This window comes from Giraffa tippelskirchi, chromosome 7 (genome assembly GCF_054371585.1).
Source record: "Giraffa tippelskirchi isolate mGirTip1 chromosome 7, T2T-mGirTip1v1.2.pri, whole genome shotgun sequence".
NCBI classification, from domain to species: domain Eukaryota; kingdom Metazoa; phylum Chordata; class Mammalia; order Artiodactyla; family Giraffidae; genus Giraffa; species Giraffa tippelskirchi.
Genome location: NC_137281.1, coordinates 81,197,558 through 81,216,725, shown reverse-complemented (window position 1 = coordinate 81,216,725; position 19,168 = coordinate 81,197,558). Strand labels below are relative to the sequence as shown.

At 47.6% G+C, this 19,168-nt stretch overlaps 1 protein-coding gene across 8 annotated transcripts in view; it reads right to left on the bottom strand.

The window, feature by feature from the left end:
- The window catches only part of MAP2K5 (mitogen-activated protein kinase kinase 5), a 262,303-nt gene that overhangs the window by 860 nt on the left and 242,275 nt on the right, over positions 1–19,168 (bottom strand). The gene's annotated exons all lie outside the window — the stretch shown is intronic.

The window sequence follows — 19,168 nt, the reverse complement described above, 5'->3', positions numbered from 1 at the left end:
CTCTCCTGTGAACAAGCCACAGTCTACGAGTGGAGGGAAGGCAAAGTGTTGGGGGGGTGAGGGGGACAGGAGGGATGCGCTGGCTCCTGCTGAGCAGCTGGGGGCTGGGGACCGGACTCTGGAGTACAGCCACCTCAGGCTCTAACTACTTACCCCAGTCAGTCCCTCCCCTGCTGTCCAGGACATAAGATCTCTCCTCACGATCTTAGGGCCTCCTTGGGAGTTCCCAGGAATGGTCAGAAAAAAGTAGGGGCAGCCACGGGTGAAAGGAAAACTGCAAAGCCTTCTCCTCTTCCCCAAGTGCTTGTCTGTTAAGCAGTGCTCACGTGGCAATGTCCTCCCCTACCAAACTCTGTAGCTCGAGACTCAGGGAGCCATGGTGGGCGAGCAGAGAGAATGGGGGGGGGGCTCCCACTCCCCCCAGCTCCTTTTCTCCCTCTGGCTTCAGCTCTCCAGCTCCAGCTGCCCTGCTCCCTCCTGTTCTGAGTCCTTCTTAGGTGCCCTGCCCTGCCACCAGGCTGGGCTTGGATGCCCAGATCCCATGTCTGTAGGAGCAGTCGAAGACCAGGCTGGGGGATGGAAGGGGGTTGCTAGGTCAGCCCCGAGATGTCCCTGGGACAGGAAGAAAGACATCCAGGCTTCCTCACTCTGGGCTGACACCATGTCCCTTACCCGGTTTTCCCAGTTTGGGCAGGAAAACCTGTCCCTGGAGCACCCTGTGTGGGGCCAGCTCAGAGGCACAGGGAACAGTGTCAAAGGTGCAGGGAGGGAGGAAGCTCGGCTTAGAGGCTGCCAAGGGCACCCTACCCAGGGCAGAGGCTCACCAAGACCACAGTGGAGCTGGCCCTGCAGCCCTGCCTGGCACCTCCTGTCATCTGCCCGTGGCTCCCAACACACCTGCAGGGGCCCCCAAGGGAGCAGGTGCTCCTGCAGACTGCAGCTGGGGAAGGTGGTGGGAGGTCAGGTTGGGTGGGCATCCCCCCAGGCCACACAAGCCTGAGTGGGGGCTGAGGCAGGAGGGCCCAGGTGGGACTCTCTCGTGGCTCTCATATGTCCACCCCACCCCCCCGCCTATATATATAATCCCACCTCATATGTGCCCCTGCCCATATATATAATCCCACCTCATGCATGCCTGCCTAAATCAGCGCCCAGATAGAAGGAATTCTTCCTGAAGTCAGCGAGCACGTTTCCTTTTCAGGAGGCTCGGAGCAGGCGACCTTGTGCCCTTCTGAAGAACAAAGGGAGACGCTGTGCTCAGGAGCCAATGGGCCCCTCCCCTGCAGCCCGGGGTGCACAGTGTCACTTTCCCAGAATGCCCGGTGACTTTGGGGGCCATATGCTGCATCTCTGCTATCATCTGTTCAGGAGCAAGCAGAGCGGAACCGCAGGAGGGGAGAGAGGAGCATTCTTCCAGTTACAGCAAGGCTGAGGGCTGCGCTGCAGGAAGCATTTCGCCCAGGTGTCCCGGGAGGCGGACGAGGACAGGGTGGGCACCCACCGCTTTGGTGGAGATTCTGCCCCCTTCCTCCCCTCCCCCCACCCCCTGGCTGGGATGGGACTCCCATCTCCTGTGTACCCCTGGGGCTTTACACCACCCTGCACGGGAGTGACTGAGACAAGTGGTTTTGTCCCCAGCTACTGTTGATGGGTTTGGGGGGATAAGAAGAGGAATCATAGAGGGAGAAAGAAAGGAGAGAGAGAGAGACGGAGGGGAGACCCCAGCCTCTCCAGGCAGCCTGGGCTGTGACAGGTGAACTTGGGAACTGGAGACGGCCTGGTCCACCACGTGACTGGACATGCTGAGGAAGCCAGTACGTGGGGAGTGAGAGCATGGAGAGGTGTACAGAAGGAAACCAGAGCTGAGATGGCACTGGGAACGCTAGAGATCATGACAGTCTGGGGGCATTTCTGCCTACAGGGTCCATGGGTGCCTCAAGGTCTGGGGTGGAGGTGCTAAATCACACAGGTGGGCATGGTAATCTCCACTTTGCAGCTGAGGAAAGAGGGCACAGGCTCACGGCTGACCTGCCTCGGCTCCCAGAGCTGTGACTGGATCACAAGTCTCTGAAACGCAAACCTACTGTCTGGGGCTCCTCCTGGGCTGACTTGGGATAGGCAGACGTTGAGGGTCAGTTCCCCTCTGCCTGATTTCTGCCACAGGATTCAGGCCTGTCTGACCAGAGGGGACTGAGACTGAAGGTCCTGACCCCTGGGAGAGTGGTGTCAGGGTGGTAGGTCAGTCTTACTTGATTCCCACCTCCCATCAGCCCTGGCTGGGAAGCAGGGTAAGTACACCATAACCCCATTTTACAGAAGAGGAAACTGAGCCCTGGGGAGGGAACATGACTCGTTAAGTGCTAGGGCTTCTGGTTGCTCCTCTGGTACATTCTCAGGGCTGGACCCCAGCACCTGTGACCCTGCCAGTGCATGGGCTCCTTTTCCTCCCTACCATATAGCAGACGCTCCTCCGGTCCCAGACACGCACGAGGCAGGTATTCCTCATGAATTTAATGAACAAACAAAAGCTGATGGACCATGCTGGGAAAAAGCATAAAGATCTGCCACCCTGAGGGGCCTCAGTTCCTAGGTAGCTCCTGACAGGCCCGAGCAGATGCCTGCAACCACCAGAAGCCTGGAGACGAATGGAAACTGCACACTGGTTAATACCAAGTCCAGCACCCTGGACTGAACACTGTGTGCCAGGCCTTGCCAAGAGCTTAGTCCCGATTCTCCCACCGGATCCCCATGCTCACTGCAGAGGTGCACATGGCCACCTGGCAGATGAGGAAATAGACACTCAGGGACCTGTGTGAAGCCACGGAAGCGAGGGCTGGGCTGGAAGCACCACCTGGGTCTCTGGATGCCAAATGCCATGCTCAGGACTGCAGGCTCTCCTACACCTACGACATGACAGCTGCCCTCACAGGCCCCTCCTGGGGTTTCTGTGTGGTCCCCTGCAGCTGCAGCCACACCTTCCTCGGTACCTGGGTAAATGCACACACCGCCCCCCTCTCCCAGGCAGAGGAATCCAGACATGGACAAGCTCTCCAGCTCCCTCAGGCTACCAGAATCAACAGGAGCGTGGCGTGGCCCACCCCTCTGCTGCCAGAACACCCACATGCAGCTCGTCAAGAGCATCTTCCACCCAAGTGACCGCCCCAGACACCCAGGCCTCTGCTGCCCACACAGTGTGTGTGAGCGGTCACTCTGCAGGCTGGAGCCCCGGACAAGCTCACTGGCCTCCGTACCAGGCAGTGGGAGCCACTCTTGTTTCCCGGATTCTCTCAGGGCCAATTGCAACCATTAAGCCGGCAAGGGCTGAGGTAAAATGGACCACAAACTTCGCCACAGAAGGTGGAGACATAATGAAGGGGAAAGGATGGGACTGCAAGAGGTAGGATGGATCCCAAAGTGGGGTACAGTGGAGGGTGAGCGATGGGTCAATGACAAGCAAAGCCAGCGGGTCACTGGGTGCAGACCTCCCACCAGCAGGCAGATGGTGCTCTGGCAGTAACTTGTGAAGAGGAACCAGAGCACAAGGCGTGTCCAGCACACCCTCCTCCACCTGGGCACTGGCGTCCAGGGCTTCGCTAGAGTTTGGCCCTCGACTTTTGTAATAACGTCCTAAATTTTTGCCCACTTGTGTCATCGTGATGAGACGCTTTCCTGATGACTAACAGCATGACCCTCCCCCTAGGGACAGCACTCCATGCTTCTGCCAGAGGGGACAGGGAGAAGAGGGGTCTGGGTGCCCACCACACGGGTATGAGGTGGACACTTCGAACCTGCTACAGTGAAGGGCGGCCTGAGGCTGACATGTCTGGACTTCCAGGCCAGTGCTCATTCACCGACACCTTGCTCTCTGACATCAGCTGGGCTTCGAGTTTCTTCCCAAATAGCAATTTACCCCCCTGGAGTCTCCACACTTTCTTCTCTTGTATAACTTCCTAGAGAACTCTATGCATGTGAATCATGTAATGACTTGCTGGTGTGGCTGCCAGTCTGCTGCAGTGCTGGCAGGTAGCAGGTCCTCTATTAGCCATGGGCCTGTGGCAGGTAAAGAATCTGCCTGCAATGTGGGAGGCCTGGGTTTGATCCCTGGGGTCAGGAAGATTCCCTGGAGAAGGGAATGGCAACCCACTCCTGGATTCTTGCCTGGAGAATCCCATGGACAGAGGAGCCTGGAGGGTTACAGTCCATGGGGCTGCAAGAGTCAGACATGACTGAAGCAACTAATACCCTGTGGCAGAAAACAGTGACCTGCCTGTCCTCTCTGTCTACATCTAGTCACCAAGCCCCTGCTGTGGGCCAGGCCTGCCTGGGTTGCCTAAAATGGCCCCGAAACCGCCCAGCACCCTGTTTACAGACAAAGGAGACCGATGTGCCAACAGACGTGACCTGAGCTAAGGTCACAGAGCTAGAAAGTGGCAGAGCTAAGGGCTGAACCCAGGATGGTGTTCTGCCATGAGGACACCACACTACTCTGCTCACTGAGGTTGGGGACAGTGAGTTTTAAATTCCTACTTTTTAAAAGAATATATGGTACAATATTTTTTATTATTATATATTTTATTAACCCCTTGAATAAGTCACCAAAGGAGGTACTGTGTTCCCTCCACCCCCTATAACAACCCAGGCTTTATTTGTAGGAATGGGATAATAAATTCTGTGCCTGTTCATTTTTATGGTACATTATTTTTAACTGGGGCTTCCCTGATAGCTCAGTTGGTAAAGAATCTGCCTGCAATACAGGAGACCCTGGTTCGATTTCTGGGTTGGGAAGATCTGCTGGAGCAGGGATAGGCTACCCACTCCAGTATTCTTGGGCTTCCCTGGTGGCTCAGCTGGTAAAGAATCCACCTGAAATGCCGGAGACCTGGGTTTGATCCCTGGGTTGGGAAGATACTCCAGTATTCTGGCCTGGAGAATTCCATGGACTTAACTGGTAGTTTTTAACAGACAAACTAAAAAGAGGGTGGCAAAAAAGGCAAACAGTGTCCCCCCAATTGAAGTTGTATCAGGCACTTCTCATCAAGTGATTTATTTATTACTCAGCAAGTCTATTGAGTATTACATTATGCCTGTTCGATAGATGGGGAAGCTAAGGCACAGAAAGACTAAGGACTCTGTCCAGGACCAGGGCGCTTGAATGTGGCCCTGTCTCTGGAGCCCGTGTCCTCAGCTATCACACTGTCCTTCCTCATCGGCACCAGGGCTGGGGGATGGTAGCACCCACTCTGCAGGACAGCCAGCCCTCAGAGCAGGCGCTGGGGGTCTACGTGACAACCCCAGCCTACCCAGTTCTCTGTTCCTTCTCTTTGGGTCTAGATTCTGGGAAGCAGGAAAATGAAGACCCGGGATCTGGAAGAAATTTTCCAGAGCTACAGAGACCACACCCTAGAGATAAAGTGAAAAGTGAAAGTGAAAGTCACTCAGTTGTGTCCGACTCTTTGTGACCTCACAGACCATACAGTCCAGGGAATTCTCCAGGCCAGAATACTGGAGTGGGTAGCCTTTCCCTTCTCTAGGGGATCATCCTAACCCAGGGATCGAACCCAGGTCTCCCTCATTGCAGGTGGATTCTTTACCAGCTGAGCCATAAGGGAAGCCCAAGAACACTGGAGTGGGTAGCCTATCCCTTCTCCAGCGGATCTTCCTGATCCAGGAATTGAACCAGGGTCTCCTGCATTGCAGGCGGATTCTTCACCAAGTGAGCTATCAGGGAAGCATCCCCCCACTAGAGATAAGGGCGGCAATAAATAAACAGGATGCCTGGCAGCAGACTGTACCCCACACCTAAGATCTACTCTGTGAGGCCTTTATTCCTGTCTTCTCTCGAGGGGCGCCATCTCTTCCAGAACAAGCGCACACACTTGTTCTGCTGTGTGTTATCAACATTTGAGCCCACCTTATCCTAGCAAGAGACTGGAAGCCTCGAGAACATTCGGTGCTGATCACTGAGGAACCACCAGCAGAAGTTAGCTGGATTGACGGGTACATTACATCATATCGCTTCCCAGGAACCTGGTGCTAGGTTGGCAAGTGCAGCAGGTTGGGTGCACAGGCCCGGGGAGAAGGTTCCACAAGCTGAGGCTGCTCTGGGCTCCCCGGACCATAGGGCTTTTCTCTCTCTGGAGGAACCCCCCAGGCCACCAGGCACCTCCTGGCCCACCAAGGATGCTGCATGGGGCAGAATGCCAAGGATCCATGAGTCAGTTCAAGCAAGTAAACCACCCCTCTCCTCCCACCAAAAAGCAAGCAAGCCCAGCCCAGGTACACTCCAGTTAAGTCCAAAATAAAAAGAGTTCAACATGAGCCACAGGACCAGTCCAGTCATCAGGCAGGCCCTCTAAAAGGTGATCTGAGAGGCCAGAGGGGCCCTATGGTCAATGCACTGCCCAGCACTTCACCTTTCTGCACTGGGCTTGCCGGCCTTATTTGAAGGCTCTCTGTGCATCCCTTTAGGATCCAGCCCTCATGGCAGGGGTAACACTTCGGTCCCTTCAAGTATGAAGTGGTGGGAGGGGATGGAACCTTAGAGACCAGCGGGGCCATAGGGGGTGAGGTGTGTTGGGGTTTCCACAGTTTGATTCAAATCATTAAGATATTTTAAGCTATATTTTTTTTTAAAAAATGAATTAAAAATAACATATACACTCAACTATGTTCAACTCTTTAAATGCTACCTGGAAGACTAGCAGTGTGTTACCCAACACTGTGATGGTAACTGATCTTCTACAGCTCTTAGGACAGGTGGTCTTGTTAGATCTTGTTAGATCAGCGCATATTACTGACTGCTAATATATGCGCTGATGCCCAGGAAGGCTGGGGTGGTGCACTGGGCACCTGAAATAACTCAGGGCTGTGACATCCACTTACCGGAGCCAGTGCCCTGAGCCTGCAGAGCATGTCAGAGTGGTGGCCAGGCACACGATGCCCAGCCGGGGTGTGAGTCAAACCTCCCAGTGGCGTCAGCTCCTACAGCTTTGAGTCCCTCTTCTCTGACCTGCAGACTAACTGTAAGCAATTCATATGAAGCCCAGTAGCTAGCTACTGTCAGCAACTAAACTCTAAAACTTCTCTGCTATTCATTTTTTAAGCTTCTACATAGGTTTAAAAGATGCCTAAGCTGAGAGGACAGTCGGAGGAGTCTGGATTTCCTTGATACGAGGATCCTGAGATAGTGTCAGAGATAAGTGGGATGCTGATGCAGATACTAGACTGCAACCATCACCTATGACCCCAGCTCTCAGATTTTTGTGTCCTTCAAGAGAGGTCTCATGCCTTTATAAAGAGGTGCCTTTAATGAATACTAACACATTCATAAAAAATAAAGAAAGCTACTTTTCCCCTATATTAATGAGATCCTGAATTAATTTTACACAATAAAAAGCATTCCACTGCTTAAGATTCAAAACTAGCAATCTAATCCCTGCTTACCCTGGAGACAACTTCAGATTAGAGAAGTTAAACAATTTTTGGAAAAATGCAGAGACTGTCCAACGTCTGCTAAACGCTGACAAGTGGCAGGGCAGTGGGCAAGCCTATATAATATTAATTTTTTTAAAAAGAATTTTTTCTTTTTTGATGTGGACCATTTTTAAAGTCATTATTGAATCTGTTACAATATTGCTTCTGTTTCATGTTTTGGTGTTTTGGCCACGAGGTATGTAGGATCTTAGGTCCTTGACCAGGGACTGAACCTGCACCCTTGCACTGGAAAGTGAAGTCTTAACCACTGGACCCCCAGGGAAGTCCTTAATATTAATCACTGTACATGAGATAATAAGTCATGCTCATCCTGAGGGTCCACTTCCTTCCAGGGTGGGTGTGCCTGGGCTAATCAACAGGGGGTGTCTGGGAGGAAGGTGGCCAGTAGGCTGAGGCTGCAGTAGGGGGTGGGGGGGAGGTTCCCCAGGAGTGACTCAGCAGGAAGACGCTGAGGCATCACCACGCAGCTCTTCCATCTGCCCCCACGGCGGGTAAGGCAAGGAACCCTGGCCTGAGTCAGTGGGCCTCCTCCCGCCAGCCTGGGAGCCATGGAGGCTTGGGAAGGGCCACGATGGCCTCACTTATAGAAGAGAGAATACTCCAGGGCACCTCCATTCCTTTGGCTTCATCATCCCACATGGACAGACTTGTGTTGTCATTACACTTCTCCGCCCTGTCCCTGGGGAAGAGGAGGAGTCAGGCTGGTGGGAAGTACCAGCAGGCCCAGCCCAGGGGTCTCCTGCCCACAGGAGGGCCGGGTTCTGGCCTGCCCTCTTCTGGTGAGCTCCCAGGCAGGCTCCGGACTGCTGTTCACCTCTGATGGGGCTCTGTGGGAAATTCCCAGTGAGGCCCGGCACATCGGCAGAGCCTTTGACTCAGATTGCATAGGAGAGCTGATGCTTCCTTTCTGCCATTTCCTGAGTCTTGTTTCTCAGCTGGGTTTGAACACGGGGAGGCTGCTGGCTGGCCTTGTGTTCCTACTGAATGTCTCTGCTCCCTCTGCCTCTGGGCTGGGGTAGGAAACTGCCTGTCTGCAGACAGGGCTTCCCAGACACACACAGAGTAGCATGATGGGAGGCTACTCTTCCATGCAGAACACACCTGGGGGAGCGGCCGTGAGATGAAGGTGTGAGCCTAGCCTGTCAGCGCGTGTGGAATCTCACCATCTGCCCAGCCTGGCTCACCTGGGCCAATGCCCCACTGCAGAGCTCTCAGAGGCAAGGCGCTGGTCCTGAGACTGTGCTTTCTCAGCCTCTGATTCCTAAAGCTGGGGGTGCGGGTTCCCTTCTAGCCTTTAATTTTCTTTGAAATGAAGAATTGGTCCTCAACTGTGACATGCCATTTCAATCACCCTTCCTGAGTTTATTCTTCACAAATACCACGGAAATAGATGTTTCTTCCCAAATATTCAATTATTAGCAGCAAATTGCTTACCTCTAGCCACCCTAGACTGTACATGAGGCACCTAAGGGGGTCAAGGTGAGATCTGCTTTCACCTGAGCAGATCTATGTGTTCCTACACAGAGTAATTGGCCAGGAAATGGCCCATCGAGAGGGCAAGGTGTTTCTAGAGGCTCCGCCAGTCATTCTAGGGCCTATGCTGACAGGGCAGCCCTGGGACCAGAGCAGTGTGGTACAGGAGAGGGCACAGGGAAATTGCAGTGGGCCACTGTGAGGGGAAAGGAGGAGGGGGGTGCCAGCACCCAGGAGTTTATGTTGGAGGAAGTGGGTCCATGTGGGTGGGAGAAGGGTGCCCCCTGCCTATGTAGAGGGTCTGTGGTGGCTGCCCTGTTGAGAACTCAGACAAGATGGGTGGGCGGGAAGAGCAGGGAGCATGCTGGCTGTTCCAGTCAGTCTTGGGCTGAGCAGATACCCAGAGAAGTCAGGACCTGAGGACGCCAGAGGGAGAGTGGGGTTCTTGCTCCAATAATGCTGAGGCCTCCTATCTGAGAGGCTGAGTCTGCAGCAGGTCCAAGCAGTGAATAGGGGGGCCAATTACAGGCATCTGGATGTTCAGGGTTTGTCTTTTGGTGTGATGGGCTGTGTGGTGGTGGCGGTTTACAGACACAACGCTCAAAAGGATGGTTCCCTCCTGTCCTCTTTTGTTCTTACTTTTTGAGATTTGATGTTTAAACTCTGAGACCTTGGCTCTCAGTGTGTGTGTATGCATATGTGGGCATGTGAGTGGGCAGAGGGGAGGGAAGAGACAGTAAGTTCCATCACAATTTCTGGCACAGAGTGGGGAGCTCAGTAAGCTTGAATGGACTGATTCTGACAGTGAGAGAATGAAGAGATGGGGAGAGACGAAGCCTAAAAGTCCTCCCTCTATAAACTCACAGTCAAGGAACATTTTACCAAAATCATAACAGATGAATTCGTAAGAAAGGAAATCTTCAAGTACCAAAAATGAAGAGGAAACTGAAAACCTCTTCAGTAAGGGTGTGAGTCGAGGTCTTGTGGCCCTAAGGGAGGCTATCAGTTCCAGGAATGCAGTACCTGGCAAGTGTGAAATACTAAGTGGAAACAGGAGACAAGGTCCAGCTGGGGAGCTGGCCTGGGACCCTGAGCAAAACTGGGACTGCAGAAAGGGTGAGCCAGAAAGTCTGCCCATCAGCAAAGGGGATGCTGTGTAAGGTGACTCTCAGTCTTGTGCACTTTGGGGTCCTATGTACCACTGCTCTGGTCTGAGAACACAAGGCTGATTAACCTAACATAACATTGATATTGATCTGGCAATACTCTGGAGTTATCTCTCCAGAGCAAATGAAAAAAAATTCTAAGGCAATACTTCTGGAATGCAATCATTTCCACAAAATAAGCCCCATTCAGTATGAGCTTACAATAAAAATTTCAAAACACATGAGGAAACAATTAACCATGGACAAGAGTCAGCAGACACAACACACAGGAAGATTAGAGCTCTCAGAACCAAGGTGATAGAAAAATAATTGGAAAGAAAATGCAAAACAATGTACAGTTGAAAAGACATAAAAGAAGTTGAAACACTAAGAACAAGATACTATGAAAAATAGAAGAGAGATTTGAAAAAGAATCAAATATAACTTATAGAAATAACATGTGCAGTGAGTGGAAAAAACGAAAGAAACTCTCCATAGATGAGCCAGACAGCAGGCTGAATATAGCTGAGGAGAGACTTAGGAAGCTGGAAGAATAGTCTGAGAAAATTATCCAAAGCACTACTCAGTACTGAGAGATAAACAAAAAATATTTTTTTAACGTGAAAGAGAAAGACCCAGAGGAAAGAATGAGAAGCGATGAGACACAGTGGCAGACGGGAAATATTCAAATTCAATTCTGAAAATTTTGAGAACTGATGAAAGATATGAATTTTCAGATTCAAAAATCTAAAATTCAAATGATCTCCAAGTAGAATAACTATAAAGAAATCTACACCTTGACAAATTGTAGGGAAACTGCAGAATACCAGGAACAGAGATGTTAAAAGCTCCCAGAGAGAAAGACCACAGCAACTGGGCATCCAGCAGATTCTCACCAGATAGTGGAGAAGCTTGAAGAAGGAAATGGCAACCCACTCCAGTGGAGAATTTTTGGAGAATTGCCTGGAGTATTCCGTGGACAGAGGAGCCTGGTGGGCTGCTGTCCACGGAGTCGCACAGAGTCAGACACAACTGAAGTGACCTAGCATGCATGCATGTATTGGAGAAGGAAACGGCACCCCACTCCAGTATTCTTGCCTGGAGAATCCCAGGGACGGAGGAGCCAGGTGGGCTGCCGTCTATGGGGTCGCACAGAGTCAGACATGACTGAAGCGACTTAGCAGCAGCAGCAGCAGTGGAGAAGCCAGGTGACAACAGAGTATCTTCAAGGCTCTGGGGAAACTGTCAATCTAAACTCTTAAATCTAATTGAACTAATAATCAAGAGTTAGGGCAGAACTTCCCTGGAAGTCCAGTGGTTAGAATTTTGAGCTTTCACTGCTGAGGACTGGGTTTAATCACTGGTTCAGGAACTAAGATCCTACAAGCTGTGAAGTGTAGCAACCCCCCAAAAAAGAGGGCAAAGTGAAGACAATCCTAGAACAAATGACGGAACTCTTAATGTACTTCCAAAAGGAAAAGAAACTTCAGGAGGAGGAAGTAGGATGCAATAGGAACAGGAATACATAACTGGTAAACACATGGATAAATACCAACAGGTATTGATTATACAAAATGAGAACAAGAGTAATGACTAACTGTGAAGACCTAGAAACAAGATGCCAATGAAATCCTGGACATGAAAGAAGAAGGGACTGATCAGAAATTCTTAGGGTCCTTATATCCGGTGGAGAGAAGCTGTGGTTGAGGCTGCTAGCTGCCTGTCAATATCCATTCCCCCTTCTTCCTTAGTGATATGAATCCTAATTTTAATAAGGAACAGAGTTGACGTTTGGGAGAAACCAACAAAATTCTATAAAGCAATTATCCTTCAATTAAAAAATAGATAAAAAATACACACCACAATGGGAAAGCACGCGTGCACACACACACACACACACACACACACACACACACAAAGGAACAGTGTCATCCAGCAAAGCAACTGCATGCCCAGCCTCCCTTGCAGCTAGTTTTTGGCCAATGCCATGTAAGCCCGTAAGCTGTGTGCTGATCCGCAGATCTGTCCTTAAACAAAGGAGTGTTTTGACCACACTTCCTCATTCCTGTTTGCTAGAGCTCAAATGCCCCTTGACTAGAAAGGAACTGCCAACTAACCTGGGATACTTCCTGCCTGTCTTTATATGTGTGGGGATTATCCTGCTGTCATATTTAAGCTGTTGTTTATTTCAATCATGTGCAGTTAAAGCCAATTCTACCTAATATAAAGGTTAGGAGATTGAACCTAAAGCTGAGTATTGTCGGGAAAGGGGGTATATTTAGTGATTAACCTTAGGCTTTGCTAAATTAAGTTAGAAACTTGGGGATAACCATTACAAGGCCAGAAATAGAACACAGTATCTAAACCAATGGGAAGACTAAAAAGAAAGAAAAAATCAATCTAATAGAGTAAAGAAAGGAGAAAAAAGAAGTCAGAAAAGCATTGTAGAGAGAAAAGTACAAAACAGAAGAGTAGAAAAAAATTTAGGTGTATCAATAAGCAATAAATATAAATGATTAAACTAATGAATTAAAAGAGAGTCAGATAAAATTAAAGACATCAATAGCAAAATGCAGAGATTCATTTAAAACGAAAGAACATAGAAATAATGAAAACAAAGGGGCAGGAAAACATATAGCAGACAAATATTAGCTAAAAGAAGATTGCATAGGTATATTAATATCAGATAAAAATAAAATTTAAGACAAAATATATTAGAGGTAAAGAGAGTCACTACATAAAGATAAAAGAAACCTTTTAAAATGAAGATATAGCATTTTGACATAGGCACCTAACATCACCACCTTAAAGAAAATACTGACAAAATCGCAAAGAGAAGCAAAACCATACTAATAATGGGAGACTTTAACACAGCCCTCTCAGTATTTGATAGATAAAGCAGGTAGAAAATTAGTAAGGACACAAAATATGTAAGTAATGCAATTAACAAATTTGACCTACAGGATCTAAAAAGGACACTTCATTCAACAATTAGAGAATCACATTCCTTTTAAGCAAAGAGAGTACACTGAAAAAAACCCACAGTGTAGTAATGGCATTTCAACAAATAACAAAGGTCTTTGTTATTTTGGTTGATACTGTATCAACCACGCTCTCTGATCATGGTGCACAAAAAGAAGACAACAATCACAAAATAACAAAACAACACTGAGTATGTGCAAACAAAAATACTTCTAAATAATTCATGGGTCAAAAAAGAAATCCCAACTGAAACTGAAAATTACTTAGAAATGAATGACAATGAAAACACTATACATAAATATTTGTGGAAAGTGGGTAAAGTAATGTATAGCTTTACATGGATATATTAAGGAAAGAAAGATTGGAAATATATGAGTTAAGTCAATAAATTATAAATGGAACAAAAAGTAAATACAAAGAAAACATAAAACAGCAAATAATAAAGAACACAAAAGAATTAGACATTAAAGAGATGATCAAATCAATGAAATACTAGTTCTTTAAAAAGATTAGTAAAATAGACTAACCTCTGACAAAACTGGTAAAGAGAGAACAGAAGCAAACATCATTAGGGATGAAAAAATGGTACATGCCCATAAATGTAGGAAAAAATTTAAAATAGTAAGGGCATACCTTACGAATGATATGAGACCAACATGGCTGAAAACTCAGCATCATGACCCACCGGGAGGGAGAGGGGAGAGGGGAGAAGCAGAGGTGTGTGAGAGCGTGGTGGGGGCCGTCGGGAGGGTGATCCTGGCGACCTGGAGGTGTCACCGAGTATTGAAAATAATCACCCTGGTAGGTGAGTCACAGGTTTTGAGCCCTGATATCACACTTTAAACTTTTAAAATGATTCTCATCTATTGCTTCATCTGATTTCAAGAAGCATCCAATTAATTAAAGGTGCTACCAAAATCCACCTCAGTAACAGCTTTTCTAGTTTCTCAGTAAGGAAAAACCACCTTTCACGCAAAGACTGAACCTCAAGTGGAGATGTTTTGATGTTATCAAATCAATAAAAAACCTTAAGGAACAACTGCTAACGACACTGGATGTTGAACTTTGGGGTAGATAACTGTAACTGAAGGGCCATCTTTTTTTTTTAAGGTTTCCAGCTATGATACCCCAGTTATCTGAGCTTCATTCAATTCAGTAGGATAGGGTTGCTGCTGAGGTGAGTGTGAGGGAACCAGGGGGCTGGCTGGGGCAGCCCTTTTGGAAAATCTGAAATAAAAGCATAACCAAGGGCCAAGTTACCAGGCCTAGCCTATAAAATACAGGATCGGAAATTACTAGCTACTCCAGGGTTTCTGCTATCGGCAACCATTTTCTGAAACTGCCCTCTCCTTTTTTTTTTTTCCTTAAGAAAATCCGCAAAAAGGAAACAAGCCATTTGAAAATTCTGATCATTTTGTGTCCTGGCAGCAAATAAAAATCATCAATAGAACTCGCTTTTAGCCTTGAGCAATATTTTCTAAAACAAAACACAAAGAACCTGTGGTACTTAACTATTCTGTTATTGATTTACTGTGGTTTGCAAGGTAATGTTGAAGAAAATTAAATGTACGGAAGACTGAAATGCGTTTTCTGAGGTGGTGAGAGGGGTAGCCTGTGTTTTCTGAGACGGTGTCGCTGGTCATGTGCAGAATGAATGACTAAGGGAGCGCACTTCATCTGATTACAAATAAGCTGGAAAAGCTCATTGCTGCAGAGCTTTATGAAACCAAAGTCTGTTTTCACTGTTGAGGACAAAGTTATTTAGCTGCAAGCTTGCTTCTTCTGCTAGTCATGCTCCAGTGGACAGGGAAAGTGAAAGTGAAAGTGAAATCGCTCAGTTGTGTCCGACTCTTTGCGACCCCATGGACTGTAGCCTGGCAGGCTCCTCTGTCCATGGGATTTTCCAGGCAAGAATACTGGAGAGGGCTGCCATTTCCTTCTCCAGGGATCTTCCCAACCCAGGGATAGAACCCAGGTCTTCCGCATTGTAGGCAGACGCTTTTACCGTCTGAGCCACTAGGGAAGTCCAATGTACAGGGAGAGCTCTATCAAATCCAATATGGATATACTGAGTGGCTTCTGTGTGTCTGACTCTAAACCTAGTTTTTAAAGTCTAAGGACTCCCCTTTGGCACATTCATGGCTTATTAGGTCCCCAGGGCTTCCCTGGTGGCTCAGCTGGTAAAGAATCCGCCTGCAACATGGGAGACCTGGGTTCGATCTCTGGGTTGGGAAGATCCCTTTGAGAAGGGAAAGGCTACTCACTCCAGTATTCTGGCCTGAAGAATTCCATGGGCTGTATAGTCCATGGGGTCGCAAAAGAGTCGGACATGACTGAACGACTTTCCCTTTCATTTCGCTTTCAAAAAAACAAACAAAAAAAAACTTCAACAAATAATAATTCAAAACAATTTTATGCTAGTTACTGATTCAAGAGCAAAGTGGTCATACTGTTTCAAACTTAAGCATTTACATGCAATCTTACCGAGCAGTATATTTCCTATTTAGTGAAATGGCCTGTTTTCAAATCTAGAGGCACTTTACATACCTACTGCTGCTGCTAAGTCGCGTCAGTCGTGTCCGACTCTGTGCGACCCCATAGACGGCAGCCCACCAGGCTCCCCCGTTCCTGGGATTCTCCAGGCAAGAGTACTGGAGTGGGTTGCCATTTCCTTCTCCAGGGCATGAAAGTGAAAAGTGAAAGTGGAGTCGCTCAGTCGTGTCCGACTCAGTGACCCCATGGACTGCAGCCCGCCAGGCTCCTCCGTTCATGGGATTTTCCAGGCAAGAGTACTGGAGTGGGGTGCCATTGCTTACATACCTACAGGGCACTGTAAATTTGACTCCCTTACTTAAGACTAAGAATCTGAAAGTTACATTAAAACTTGAACACTTTACTTTCAGTTAGCCCCTCAAGCCTTTATTTAGTCCATTTTCTTGTAGTTTAGACTATTAATGCTAACACACTTAGTATCTGGTTCCTCAACCTAAAGCACAAAATAAACAGACAAATAGAAGAGGAAGAGTGGAGGGCGGTTAGAAAGGGAACAAGGGCAGGAGTACTAAGTGACATCTATTAGCAACACTACACAACAAAAACGAAACCAAGGAACCAACTTGGGGTCCGCCGGTGCAAAGACAATGGCTCTCCACATGTTAGTATCAGGAGACACTAGGACAGCAGAATACAGCAAATGACTGTTTATGAAGATGGTCTAAGAACATTTTCTAAAAAGCCAAACCCTGATGCACATAATCTGTTTAAGAGGATAGGGAAGTGTATAATACATTTAAAACCTCTTGCCTGTAATCTTTTTAAAAACCTTTGCTTTTATAAGGAATAAGTTTCAGTTATCTGAATAATTTCCTTTATTTGGAGGTGCTCATTTATGGAAAGTGGAAGGTCAGTATTAAACAGGGAAAAGCTCACACTCTGGATGCCTTTCAGTAGCACCGTGTGACATCACCAGGCAGACAAGCCTTCAGAACCTCTGAACTCAGTAAAGACATATGGGGCCACTTAGGGCCCAAGTTTATCTTGGCTTCCTTTGGAGCGAGTTTGATTACTTCTAAGATTTATGGTCAAAGCGGGAGGGGAAAAAAATACCTCACAGAGCAGATTTATAACCTCATCTTGTTTTTGTAATAACATTAGGGATGACATCCTATGACAGAATCTTGGAATGACTGCAGGGCAACTTGGAAACTCAGTGGGAAGTTTTATATTTTTGGGGTTTGGAGCATTTTGTACTTCCAGAGGTCAGGGAGGAAAGGACCAGGGAAATGAGCCAGCGAGATGGTCAGAGAGTGAGTGTCAGCTGGTCTAATTTTCTGTGTCAACCCTGAAAATTAGATAAACAATGACAAACCAGGCTTTTTAAATGAACTTGTCACTTCTGGTTTTCTTGATACAAGGTAACATGTTTCAAGTCTTGGTAGCCCTAAAGACAGATTTAACCCCTGAGAGGTTCCTGTACGTGTTCTAAAGCACCCACATCTAAACAAAAGGTTGAGTCCAACCCTATCACCCTTAAAAGAAAAACTAATTATCCTTGAAAGTTAAATACTCTTCTTCTAACAATTAAGGGGATTTTGCCTAGAGCCAAAGGTCCAGCCTTCTACAGGACAGCCTTAGCAACTTGGTTTTTTTTTCTTTCGGTCATCTTCTTGGCTCTCCAGGCCAGCTCTACCCTTCAACATGGTCCTTTGATCTTTCAACCAGTGTTCTAAGCAGGGGCTGGTTCCTCGCACCAACTCAGGGGAGCACAGACTGTTCTGGGTCCCCTGCTCCTATGTTATGAAGACATCGGGTAGGAGAACTGCTCTGGCCTACAGTTTGGCTGTGACAAGCTGCCTGGTGGGGAGAGGAAAGATCAGTGAATCTTTAATAGCTGCCCTTAGTGGCTTTGCTCTAAGGATATTTATTCAGTTGGAACATGTTGATTTGGAGAGAAAAATAAGTATAAACACAATTAGCAACATCTGAGTAGAGTTTTTCATTCCACAAAGTGCTTTCAACCTCATCATCTAATTCAAATGTCACAGTAATGTCATGAAGTCTCAGGATGGCATTAGTATCATTATCTGTTTGTGGATTTGAAAACTAGGTTCAGAGAAGTTAAGTGATCTGGCTAAGGTAGGGTTGGGATCTGAACTGGACAACAGCTCCAAAGCCTGTGCTTTTTGTTAGGTTTGTTAATATGTTATGTTTTGTTTTATATCATTATAATATATGATAACAGCAAAATAACAGCCAATGGTTGTGAGCACCTATCCCATGTCAGATACTAGTTACTTGTTTTCATTACAGTATTTCCTATGATCCCCAGCCACCTGTCACAAGAGATATGGGCCTACTTTACAGCAAAGATACTGATGCTCCTAGGTGGTAAGACCTGCACTTCACACTGGCTGGAACCCAGGTTCTTGGACTTCAAATACCACTCTTTCCCCACACTTCACAGCTTGCCACAACAACCCCCCCACCCCCTCTGACCTCCCGCATTCCATACAAAGCACATGTGCCATGGTCTGCCCTGGATCAAAGTACAGAACAGGTCTTTTAAGGTTCTCTGACCCCAGCCTTTGCCTCATCCCTGAATTCTAATGTCGTTTTCCTTTCTGATGTAATAGAGTCTCCTTTTCTAAAGTGCCCCAAGCTTTAAAACTACCTCTGCCACCAGCTAACTGTTGAGAAGAAAACTATCCGATTACACCAACTCACAGGATGGTAAGAATAACTAATAAGAGCAATGGGACTATATGCATTTGAAAAGAGGACACCTGCCCCAGTCCAGCTGCATCTGATCTCTCAGGTGATAAGAGTTCTGGGTGTGAGGGGCTCTGTCTATGTGGGCAGGTAATTCCCCTGTGCTTTCCAGGGGCCTGTGAATTTCGCTTTCCATCATGCAACTTTCTCCCCTCTCTCTGGGAACTCTGTGCTCTGTACAACAAAGAGAACATCACCAACTGCACAGGAAGGCCATGGTCTGCCCTGGACATCAGGAAGGCTGTGTGTAGGAAATGCCCAGCACAGAGGCTATGCTGGAAACAGCTCTATAGTCACGACTCTCAGTGGCCTGGATTTGTTTTTTCTAAGGACATTTTTGCAATACCTAACACGTGCTCAGTGCTAAGTCTGGAAGACCGAGACTGGCTCTCCTGACAGCTGCACACAGTGTGGGTGGACAGGCAGAGGAAAATGAGGGGTGTGGCTCTCCATGCAGGAAGGACTCTCACCACTCACTGAGCTGCCCCTCCCCTGAGCCTCAGGCCTAAAGACCCAACTTGCTCCCTCATTTAAAATGGGAATGAGCTGACTTCCCTGAGTTCAGAATTGCGTGTAACTAAAACACAAAACAGAAAAAAAGGAAACCCAACTGTTGCACTCGTGCACAGCCTATAGACAAGACGGCAGTGCCCTCAGACAGCATTTCAAATACAGTTTATTAGTGTGTGATATGAAAAGGGTATTTTTATTGCATGATATAATGCAATGGGACCTTGGGCGCTCTGTGGAAAGACCTCACACTCAGAAGTGTAATGAACCCGTAGTCCCCAAAACATTATACTGTA